The sequence below is a fragment of the Chiloscyllium plagiosum genome, chromosome 35 (genome assembly GCF_004010195.1).
Source record: "Chiloscyllium plagiosum isolate BGI_BamShark_2017 chromosome 35, ASM401019v2, whole genome shotgun sequence".
Lineage (NCBI taxonomy): Eukaryota > Metazoa > Chordata > Chondrichthyes > Orectolobiformes > Hemiscylliidae > Chiloscyllium > Chiloscyllium plagiosum.
Genome location: NC_057744.1, coordinates 29,404,079 through 29,416,924, shown reverse-complemented (window position 1 = coordinate 29,416,924; position 12,846 = coordinate 29,404,079). Strand labels below are relative to the sequence as shown.

Below are 12,846 nucleotides of genomic sequence, written 5' to 3'. Positions count from 1 at the left end.
TGGAGAAACAGGAGGGTGCAAAAGGTTGAAATTTTACAAGTGACTCGATGCTATTGTAGGTCAGTGGGCACAAAGTGATGGGTGAACAGAACCAGAGCTGAATTAAGGTCCAGGCAGTGGAATCTGGGGTGAGCTTAATTTTGCTTTCAGAGTGTGGAAGTTGGCAGCTCAGCTGAAGCTTGTCAGAGATCAGCCAACTTCGCAAAGCCCCCTTTTCCAACAGATGGCCTCACTTATCTGCACTGTTCAGAACTACAACAGCAGTGTATTTACCAAACAGGGGAGAGAGCTGTAAGTCAACTTGCTTTCATCAGTGTAACCCACTCAACAATCTTTTAAAGGGGTACTATGACTATAGATAGTTTACATGAAAATGCACTGCCTTGGACAGTGAGAGAGGCTGGAAACCTTACAACCTCTAAAAATATTTGGATGAGTACTTCAAATATCATAACATTCAAGGATATGCAGGAGATTGGGATTAGTGCACTTTTCTGTGCTGTATGAATTTATGAAAAGGAAATTAGAAAAGGTTGGCCAAACACAGGCGTATGATAGTCAATCTGGTCACGCAGGAGTTTCATTATTTCTTTGGGCAAAATTGCCGAGTACTTCATGACAATGACCCATTAATTACACTGCATGACCTCCCTAAATCAAAATGGAGAGATACCACTGCATTTACATCTGACAGAAATGGCCTCATTTCCCAAATATAACCGGTTTGGCTATTGTGTGTTTATCTCAGTCACTGGGAGTCTAACTGCAATTTCAAATGTGTATTCCACTTAATACGAATCCCCTTCATTTGACAGACAGATTAATCATGGCACAATCAGCTGAATTTATCTCCCACCACCCTGAAGTGGTTTTGCAGGTACAACAGTGGGAAACTGGGCTTTCTGCTCTCAGGAATGCTCTCCTTATCTCCACAAGCCGGGTGTCTTCACCTAAATACAACTTAATGCTAATATTATCCATTTAATCATATCGGGACACAGCATATTCACTCACAATGTGCCCTTTTCAAGCAGCGCATAAAGTCAATTACTGCAAAAGTGAAGAGTTAGACTGCACATCGCACCCTTGTTATAACACTATCCATCTAATGGACCCTATACTCATTATAACTCGACCTCTGTCACAATAAGGGCAGCTTTTAAAGTCCATTCAGCATCAGGATTACCAACCTACCAGAATTGTCTTGAAGTCTCCAAGAATTAAAGATTAATCTTCATGACATTGCTGTGTGCAGCTCCAGGAGTAGCAAATTTTTTTTTTAAATCATGTGAGAGTTTCATCATTTACTTCCAGTTATTGATTGTAAAAAATATTGCAGCTGAGATATAAAAATGGTTTGCCAGACAGTCAAGGACCATTCGATTGGCTAATGAAGAGCCTATTAGATATCAAATTGGCATGGGAGGGCGGTGAGTCACATGGATCAAGAAGAGTCCATTTGGCATAGCGGGGTGGTAGTCACATGGTTCAGGAAGGTTCCATTTCGATTAGCAGTGGAAGTAGGTAATTCAAGCCTACTCTGCCATTCAATAAGATTATTATTGCTCGGTTTGTATTCTTTATTTCATATGCCTACCTATGCCCTATGATCTTTGAACTTCTGTCCAACAAGAACCTATCCATCTCTCCACCTAAAAAATATTCAATGACACCCACCTCCACCATATTCTGAGGCAGAGACTTCCAAAGTCGCATAGTCCTTGACAAAAAAAATTCTCCACTTCGGTTTAAATCCCAATTTTAAAAGTGCCTCCAAGTTGTGGACTCATAAGATGTCTCTATGTCTCAGCTTCAATCAAATCACCTCTCACTCTTCTGAACTCCAATGAAAACAAGTGCAGCCTGTTCAATCTTCCTGATAAGACAATCCATTTATTCCAGGTATCAATCTCTCAAGCCAGCTCTGTGTCACCTCTAACTCTACCCAATAGTGGGAAGTTAGAGATTTTTAAAATCATGAGGAGCATAGATAGGGTGAATAGTCAAGGTCATTTGCCCAGAGTACAGGAGCCCAAAAATTAAAGGGCATGGGTTTAGGGTGAGAAGGGAAGATTCGAGAAAAACCTAAAAGGCAATATTTTCAAACAGAAGATAGTGCATGTTTGGAATGAGCTGCCGGAAAAAGTGGTGGAGGCTGGTACAATTACAACATTTAAAAGGTGTTTGACTGGGTATATGACTAGGAAGGGTTTAAAGGGGTATGGGCCAAGTGCTGGCAAATGCAACTAGATTAAGTCAAGATAAATAGTCGGCATGGATGAGTTAGCCCAGAGGGTCTGTTTCCATGCTATATATCTTTATGACTCTATAACTTGGGGACCAGGTTCCACTGCATTGAACTCAAAAGGTTCTAAACCAGAAACCATGTTGGCACGCCAATCAGCAAGTGTGGGTCCTTAGAGCGGCTGTGCAGTCACACAGATGACAAGGAACATTGCTTGGGGTGGGGACGGTGGTCAGAGACAGGACATCGCCCGTTGAAATCATAAAGTCCACAAAGTTGGCAAATCATGTCTGCTCGGCTGTGCAGCACACTGCTGTGAGAAGCGCAAGCTGTACTTTCACTGCAGTCATAGAGTCATAGAGGTATGCAACACAAACAGACCCTTCAATCCAACTCATCCATGCTGACCAGATATCCCAACCCAATCTAGTCCCACCAGACAGCACCTGGCCCATATCCCTCCAAACCCTTCCTATTTATATACTCATCCAGATGCCTTTTAAATGCTGCAATTGTACTAGCCTCCACCACATACTCTGGCAGCTCATTCCATACCCGTACCACCTTCTGCGTGAAAAAGTTGCCCCTTAGGTCTCTTTTATATCGTTCCCCTCTCACCCTAAACCTATGCCCTCTATTTCTGGACTCCACGACCCCAGAGAAAAGACCATCTATTTATCCTATCCATGCCCCTAGTGATTTTATAAACCTCTAAGGTCACCCCTCAGCCTACGACACTCCAGGGAAAACAGCTCCAGTCTGTTCAGCCTCTCCCTAAGCTCAAATCCTCCAACCCTGGCAACATCCTTGTAAATCTTTTCTGAACCCTTTCAAGTTTCACAACATCTTTCCGATAGGAAGGAGACGAGAATTGCATGCAATATTCCAACAGTGGCCTAACCAATGTCCTGTACAGCCGCAACATGACCTCCCAACTCCTGTACTCAATACTCTGACCAATAAAGGAAAGCATACCAAACGCCTTCTTCACTATCCTATCTACATGCGCCTCCACTTTCAAGGAGCTTTTTGTTCGGCAACACTCCCTAGGACCTTACCATTAAAAGATGTATAAGTCCTGCTAAGATTTGCTTTCCCAAAATGCATCACCTCGCATTTATCTGAATTAAACTCCATCTGCCACTTCTCAGCCCATTGGCCTATCTGGTCAAGATCCTGTTGTAATCGGAGGTAACCACCTTCACTGTCCACTACACCTTCAATTTTGATGTCATCAGCAAACTTACTAACTGTACCTCTTATACTCGCATCCAAATCATTTGTATAAATGATGAAGAGTAGTGGACCCAGCACTGATCCTTGTAGCACTCCACTGGTCACACGCTTCTAGTCTGATAAACACCCCTCCACCACCACCCTCTGTCTTCTACCTTTGAGCCAGTTCTGTATCCAAATGGTGAGTTCACCCTGTATTCCATGAGATCTAACCTTGCTCACCAGTGTCCCATGGGGAATCTTGTCAAACGCCTTACTGAAGTCCATATAGATCACATCTACCGCTCTGCCCTCATCAATCCTCTTTGTTACTTCTTCAAAAAAACTCAATTAAGTTCATGAGACATGATTTCCCACACAAAGCCATGTTGACTATCCCTAATCAGTCCTTGCCTTTCCAAAACAAACCAGGCCAGAATATGTCCTTTCTAGGAGAGATCTAGGTGCAGAATGGCAGAATTTCACAGCATTCAGCCCATTGAGTGAATAAAATAAGTGGTTGAACTGATGATTGGGGTTGATCGATTGAGGAGTTAGATATAAAGCAGAAACAGGTGACACTGGCATTTGAAGGAACTGCAAGACGGAGTAGCTAATAAACTCAATCCACAGGGACAGCTGTCTTGGTTTCTGGGAGAAAGTGAGGACTGCAGATGCTAGAGAGTTAGAGTTTCTGTCTCACCGATTAGCTTCGGTCCAAATACCTGTAAGTGTACCTGTGCCAGCTCCTGAAAAACCTTTATTCCATCCCCTCAAATTTTGCCCATTTGACTGTTTATCTATATTTCCTTCTGAAATATATGTTCCAATGTGACAGTCACTGGAAAGAAAGCAAGGCTTGCTGACTGGGCACAAAGTCTGGGAGACGTTAGTGATCCTGGCTGTATTTCTAGCTGAAAAATGTGTTGCTGGAAAAGTGCAGCAGGTCAGGCAGCATCCAAGGAGCAGAAGAATCGACGTTTCGGGCATAAGCCCTTCTTCAGGAATGTATTTCTAGCCTCCATTTTTCACAATGGTCTGGAGGAGAAACTGGATAGGTAGCAGAGTGGTCTCTTCCTAATTCCATTAAAGAACATTTAATTTGGTATAAAACTGTTACAAGTTTGATGTGTTATGGATCAGACCAAATCCACTCAACACATTAAGAAAATCAAGACCCTAATGTTTTCTTATTTTAAAAAGGTAAGTGTAAGGCATTACATTGCAGATGCAAGTTGATTGATCCAACTACTTGACATTAAGCAAAACACATTTTATTTTTATACTATAGTTAAAATACAGACAAAATAAAAGCACATGAAGAATTGGCTTAACTATAAATACTTAAAATAATAAATATATGACCTATTACTAACTAACTGTCCCAATATTAGAATATCCCACAAACACAACTTTGGCAAAGGCAAATTCTGTACAAGACTGTCATACAATTCTAGCAGCAGGAAGAGAACTCCAGCTTTTAGCTGTAAGAGAGGAAAAGGAGCTTCCACATCCAGCTTCAACACCCCAGCAACTGCAGAAAGCTAAAAACACCTGGTTCTTTGAGCACTTGACCCCACCTATTCAAGCTACTTCTATTGTTCCAACTTTTTAAAAAAAAACACATCAAGGCTTCACAAATTGTTCATTTTGAGTAGACTGCTTGGCACCTCTGTCTCAACCCCTTAAAGCCATAGTATCGTCACACCCAGTGCCTTGAAAGAAGAACCATCAATATACAAAGATTGCTTCATTTTTAGAAACTTCTAGCCTTATGCTATTAGTACACTACAATACATATGCATTATATCAACTCCACGCATGCAAACATTCACTACTACAGTTCATCTCAGTCCATTTTCTCGCACTACTGGACGCCTCAATCTTCCTTCAAGTTGTAACAACGAGTTGGCAATTATGTTTTCTTGTCCTACCAGGTGTATGAATCTTCAAAATTGAATGGTTGCAATAAGAGGCTCCATCAAAACAGTCTGGAATTTTGACGTTTTAAAGTTTTTGAAAAAAACTGAGAAGGGGTTATGATCGTAGATACAATTGTCTCAGACACATTGCTGGCAATATTAATACTAAAATGTTGCAACTCCAACAGCAAACTCAAGGTCTCCTTCTCAATTGTCAAATAGTTCAGTTGATGATTAACTAATTTTCTGGAAAAATACCCAATGTGGATCTCTCTCTTTTCTTGTCTTCCTGCGAGACTAGTATTGACACCAGCATCACACGCATCAATAATCACTTCAAAATGTCTTCGCATAATTACTGGGGCAGTGGTTAACATAGCTTTCAGACTGTCAAATGCACTCTGACATTCCTCTGTCCACTGAAATTTTCTGCACTTCTTCAACAGGTCAGTCGGTGGCACAACCATACTGCTAAACTTCGATACAAACCTCTGAAAAACAATCCTGGGAATTGTATATATGCCTCTTTGTCGATGGTATAGGAAACTTCCAATAACCTTTGTTTTCACATCCCTTGGGCCATCTGTTCATGTCCAATGACATGGCCCAAGAACATGACTTGGTTTTTGCGAATTCACTCTTAGCCAGCTTAATCACCAAGCCTGCTTCCCGAAGTTGATCAAACAACTCCAATAGATGCTCTAAAATGTTCCTCCCATATGTGACTAAAAATCACTTGATCAATGCACGCCACATAATTGGGTAATCCTAAAATGACTTTATTTATTAGTCTTTGAAATATAGCTGGCTCATTTTTCATACCAAATGACATGACTTTAATTTGGTGCAGTTCACTTGGTGTCAAGAAAGCCAAAATTGTCTTTGCTCTTTTAGATAAAGATAGCTGCCCGGTATCCTCCGAGTAAGTCAATCTGATAAACATAAATTGTCTTGAGAAGGTGTGACAAGCAGTCTTCCAAATGTGGAATAGAATATGGATCAGATTTTGTAACTGCAATGACTGCGATAGTCCAAATATAATTGTTAGGCACCATCTGGTTTTGGCACCATTACTATGGGTGAGCTCCATCCACTGCAAATGACTTCAATTACTGCAATGTGTGCAATGACTGCAAAGACTGTGTCTTTGGCACAGGTTCAAAAAGAGATTGAATACATGCTCAACTTTAGAGAGAGTTAAATCTATAAGGGTGTTGCTTAATTGGAACAGCATGTCCTATATCTACATCACACATAATTATAATAGTGCTTCCCATATGATTATAGTAACTCTTTCAAGTTGTTTTGATTTTCCTCTGGTAGGCAACTCAATAATTTATCCCAATATTTGAGAACTTCTTCAATGTCCAATTTAATTTGAGGAATGTATAATTCAGAATCCTCTGAACTTGATTCTTCACTATGCACTGTAACCAGCAACACATTCTTGTTTTGCTTTCCTTCCCTATCAAAATACCTTTGGAACACATTCACATGACACATTCAGATTTCTCTCCATCTGGTATTATCAAATAATTCACCTCACTCAATTTTGTTTCAATTTGCTAAGGCCCACTAAACTTTGCCTTTAAAAAGGAGAAACACTAAAACTATCTTCACTAGCAAAATTGCAAGTTTTTGATTTCTTATCTGCTTCCTGTTTCATCACATGCTATACTACTTTCAAATGCTGTGCAGCCAACTCACTCGCGCTATTTATTCTTTCCCTAAAATTTGACACACAGTCTAAATTTGTGGTCTCTGAACTGACTGCTTGGCACCTCTGTCTCAACCTTTCTTCATTAAAAAAAAAAGACAAAATACACCTCTAAAAGACATAGTATTATTACACGGGGAGAGACTCACATAGGATGCCTCAGTTTGGTTTCAGGGTCTCAGCATGGGTTGCAACTTGGCAAATGCAAAAGCTCTGTTTACATCGGAGTAACGTGTGCGACAGTGCGTCTACCATCCTGTTGGGACCTGACCGAGAAAATGGTGGGAAGACAGCAGATTACACCACTAAATATCTGTCTGCCCAACATCCACTGAAAAATCAGAAACGGTAGAATGAAATGTCTGAACCGTGTGGTTCAGGATTCCTGAGGATTTGGCACTCTGCATTATATTATGGACTATGCATGGTAATAGTTATGAGTTATAATCTAAAACACAAGCCAAGCTCATTAAAAACAGTCTTTCAAAATTGCAATCCAAAAGTTACCCTTAAGCACCCTCATTACCACTGAAAACTCTCTGCCACAGCCTGTCCTTCAGACACTTTGTTGCAACACTTTACCTGTTGCACACCTCACCCTCCTTGTCAGATGCTGAGCAATAAGATTTGCTGTTACCCACACCGTCATTATCAGCTTAGTGGTGTCACTGCAGAACTTCAAGCATTGAATCACATAAATGTGTGCACACCCCATGATTTGTACAGCTGAATGAAAAACTTGGAGTAGGCACAACAGTCACGTTCCTAACATGTCTCATCAGGACACAGCGTTTACTTGCAGCACAAATGTGTGTGAGACTGAATATTTACTTTCTTGAACTATTGCAGTCCACCTGGCACAGGTATCCAACAGTAGTATGGTGATTTGGTACAATCTAAGTGACTTTCCAGACCACGTCAAAGGGCAGTTAAATATCCACCTTATTGCTATGGATCTGGAGTCACATTGTAGACCAGACTGGGCAAGGACGATAGATTTCTTTCACTGGAGGACAACAGTGAATCAAATGTTTCGATTCAACAACAATTGTTGGTAGTTTCACAGTCACCAGTACTAAGGCTAACTTTCAATTCCAAATTTATTAATTCATTCAATTTAAATCTCACCAGTTATTGTGATGGCATTTGAACTTGTTTCCACAGTGCATTGGACTGCATCTGAACGACTAACCCACTGACATTACCCCAGGCTCAGCCACTACAGGGCAAGATGGTAACAGAGGGGTTGCACTGAAAGTGGAAATGCTATTAGGAAAATGTGCTCAAAATATATTAGAAATTACAATTAGATGCAACTTCAAGCTTCGATTAAGGTTCACTTACAGAATCACAAACATAAATCCTTCCAATTGGGCAGTCTAATCAGATAGAATTATTTCCCCTTCTCCCCATACCCTTACAAAGATACTCTTCAATGAAGAATGGAAACTTGGTTTGTTTTTATTACTCCTGCTAGAAATGGGTTTTTCATTGAAAACAACGATTTTAATCAATATGTCTATTCCTCTCTCTCTCTGTGAGAGGCTTGCTTCTAAAATCACTCTTTAAAAAACTATTTTTAATAGTTTAATTGGGTAACATTAGTCAGTTTTATCTGTTAAGTGTTTCATTTCGAAAGACTTTTAAAATGTGCCTCCTCACACCTATGCATCCAAGAAAATGAGTTAACTGTTTGATGCTTTCTTCAGAATACATATAAACTCATGAATGAGCAGAAGCATGCCAATAGGCCCCCTGCTCCACTAAGGCCCATCTGGTTGTGGCTTTCAGCTTACATTCCAGACTGCCCTCGATAACCAGCAGCTCTGGTTGAGAATCCTGCAATATCACCCACGTGTTGGCCAGTTTCATGGTGGGGGCTTTATGGCGCCAAGCTGAATCTCAAGACAGTGGAAACGATCACAGAAAATACAGATGGAAGTGTTTCAGGGTAAATCATTAATATCCCTCAAATCTTTCCCATAGCTTCAACCTCGCCCATTATGCCATGTTGGTTGTGACACATGCTCCTCTTCTAATTTGCAATTGAAAACTGAGGATTTAGACATTCCAGGGATATCAAAGTCCCTGGAATTCGTGTCTCTCAGAAATTGGGGGCAGCATGACAAGATGCATATACACTGCAGTGGGTCAAGCAACATATTTGTCATGGACATTAACAATGATCTCTCAAAATACTACAAATGAAAGAAATAACTCACTACTGACTTAAGTACGAGATAACCAAGTGTGACAAGTGATTGTGTGCCTCATGTACATAGTACATGTCTCACAATTGTGGGACGTGCTTTCAGCATCTCAGACAGAGCAGCTATATCTGTACACCAGAATCTGAACATTTCACACATTTAATTATGTAAACACAGCAACAAAAAAAAGTAAGCCATTCAGCCCTTTGAGCTTATTCTACCACACAGTTAAATGGTTGGTCTACTCCATTTACCCACTTACATCCAAATTGCTCAATACTCTTAAACTAAACCCATCACTCAGGATTGAAAGCTCCAACTGCACCAACAGGTACTGCCTTTTGAACAAGAGAGAAGATCAGATATCTATCAGCCTCCACATTCCCTCACCAATGATCCTCTACTGATGAATGCTGCTACACTGGATGGTGCATCGTAACACTGGGGCTTGCAAAGGTGACGTTATATAAAACTCACTGCACCTCCAGCAGTCACAGGCAAGATTCATCACTAACTCAGCTCCATCCTGAAGTGCTCAATATTATTGAAATTACATCTCAAAGTCCTGTATTCAAGTAAAGACTACATTAAGGATGCAATTGAACAGGAGAATGGAAACATACCCTCTCCATTCATGCTACCCCATGAGGACACACTAGAGGCAGTAAGACAAAGAACAATGCAAGTCCAATTTAGAAACAGCACAAGGCAGTTCCTAATCCCACTTACTCAGTGATCAAGCAAGGAGGAAAAGGATGACACCAAGTCACAAATCTTTTCCCTGCTTGTGCTCTATAACAGAGAAGTATGCTTGCCTTTCAAGACATTGTAAGCACTGAAGAGCTGCTTCAAATCTAAACTGACTGTACAACTGACTGCAAATGCTCATCACTCATATCACTGGGCACAATAATCTCCCACAGGCAAAGCCCTGAGTTACAGGCTGAAGGTAATGCTTTTATGAACTTGCATTTACAAAATGGACCAAAAGCCACTATTTGGTCTGGGTGGTTGCGCTTCGGCGGGTCGGTGTGGACTTGTTGGGCTGAAGGGCCTGTTTCCACACTAAGTAATCTAATCTAATCTACACCAAAAGGTTGTGGACACTATGGGTCATTGTCAAGTTTCAAGAATGGGGTAATGGATCTTTATTAGGGGAGGACAAATCAATCAAAGGAACATTAATGGCAATGAGGTTTTGACCATAATTTAACTGACTAACCACACTTCTTCCCATGCAGACTTTAAAAATGTGGAGCTCATTTGTAAAATGTATTGTTATATCTTCAGTGACATGATTATAATCCATTCATACAATTTGATTCCATAACTCCTCCAACCAACAGTAGTAACTATATTTAATGGTGCTAAATCTAGGTCCATCACAATATCAACAGTTTGTATCTTCTCCAATCTATTCCCATTCTTACATCATGCAGTACTCTGGTAAAATTCATAAGACTTGTTTAAAAACAAAATAGAACTAAGCTAAAAAGAATGTTAATGTTAATAATTCTTAGCAAACCCCTTTTTTCTAATGAGGGGTCCCAATGGTGACATTCACTCTTTAAAGCCTGAAGCAACCGGTGTTTTTTAAATTGCTACTGTCATCCATTCAGTGCATTACCATAAATCAGGCATCCTGATTAAACACTCACCAGTGTGCACGGAGCTAACTCTGGTCACTCAACAGCCGACTCTGAAGCGCAATATGATTAAATATTGACTAGCTAATGCTGCTTCCATTTACAGACGACTGTGCAGCCTGGAAATGAACAGGAGTCTGGTTGAGGCATGAAGAGATTACAACAGTGTTGCTTCTGTGTGCATGCTCTATCCTGATAGGGTGCTGGTGTGGGATGTGCTACTCAGATTCTGGTCACCTCTTGGGAGACTGGATGAGCACACAGATTTGCCAGATGCCAGTCTTCAGCTGTCATTTGCTTCTGTGTTCTGCCTCTATCACATACAGCTTCTCCTGAACTCTCCATCCAGTACCCCTCAAGCAGCCAGAGACTTGTCAATGCCTTTAGCTGTATTAACCATAAGGTCTGGAAGATCCCCCTTGAACCTCTGTTTCCTTTAAGAGGATCCTTAACATCACCATGACCCAGCTTTTGATCACCATTCTCAATACAAAACAACCTTGATTATCCGAAAAAGATGGGCGGGGAGTATTTTGTTCGGATAACCAAGAGGTTGATCTGTATCTCCTTCTGTAGTGTAGGATTTGGCTGGTACCACTCCCATGCAGTCAGTCAGAGTCATACAGCTTGGAAATAGATTCTTTGGTCCAACTCGTCCAAGCCAAACAGATATCTTAAACTAATCTAGTTCCACTTGCCAGTATTTGACCAATTTCCTTCCAAACTCTTCCTAATCAAGAACCAATCCAGATGCCTCTTAAATGTTGCACTTGGACCAGCGTCCACCACATTTTCTGGGAGCTCATTCCATACACGTACCACCTTCTGCATGATAAAGTTGCCCCTTTTATATCTTTCCCCACTGACCTTAAACCTATGCCCTTTAGTTTTGGACTTTCCCCAACCCTGGGAAAAAGACTTAGGCTGTTCACCCTAACCAGGCCCCTCCTGAGTTTATAAACCTTCATTAGGTCATCCCCTGAGCCTTCGATCCTCCAGGAAAAATAACCCCAGCCTAATCAGCCTCTCCCGATGCAAGATTTTGGAGGTCTTATTTATTGAAGATGAAACTGTCCACATATTCTAGGCATCAGGCAAAAGTAGCATATGCCTCACATCAAGTTCAAACAACCCTCACTCCAGCCACTGGCAAAAGCTGCTTTGCGAATATACAAAGTCGAACAGGATGGCGCTGGAAAAGCACAGGCAGCACAGAGTCAACTGTTCGGGCATAAGACCTTCATCAGGAATGTCAACATTCCTGGCAAAGGGCTTATGCCCGAAACGTCAACTCTCCTGCTCCTCAGATGCTGTCTGACCTACTGTGTTTTTCCAGCGCCACCCTTTGACTGATTCTCCAGCATCTGTAGTCCTGAATATACAAATTGGCATTGTACAGTTTAGCAGGGATCAAAAATCTCTGCAGTGCTCTTGATTATGTTGCCATTCCAAAAGTTAATACGTAGGGCAGCAGTTATTCAAATGTGGGTCATTTCAATCAATTAGTGATCAGGACAGTGAACCAAGGCTGATATTTCCCTTCTAAATCTCAGGATGTTGCTCTGTATAAGCAGACACAATAAAGTCAGATAACTCAAGACAGATCAGTAACTCCCATTACATGAAACTGCCCAGAGCAGGACATTGAACAAAATATAATAGCAATTGTGGCATTTACCATGTCTGCCTGAAGTACTGCGTACAGCGCTGGTCTCCTAACTTGAGAAAGGATGAACTGGCACTGGAGTGGGTACAGAGGAGGTTCACTAGGTTGATTCCGGAATTGGGAGGATTGGCATAGGAGGGGAGATTGAGTAGACTGGGAATGCACTCATTGGAATTTAGAAGAACGAGGGGGGATTTTTATAGTAATAAAAGATTATGAAGGGAA

At 41.1% G+C, this 12,846-nt stretch overlaps 1 protein-coding gene across 6 annotated transcripts in view; it reads right to left on the bottom strand.

Moving 5' to 3' along the window:
- Window positions 1-12,846, bottom strand: part of robo3 (roundabout, axon guidance receptor, homolog 3 (Drosophila)) — a 561,002-nt gene that overhangs the window by 267,748 nt on the left and 280,408 nt on the right. The window contains exon 1 of one of the 6 annotated variants that reach the window (XM_043676844.1): window positions 12,088-12,092. The exons of the other annotated variants lie outside the window; for them this stretch is intronic. The gene's annotated coding sequence lies outside the window, so the exon portion shown is untranslated. Of the gene's footprint in view, window positions 1-12,087; window positions 12,093-12,846 lie in introns of those variants that run through there. 6 annotated transcript variants of the gene reach the window in all.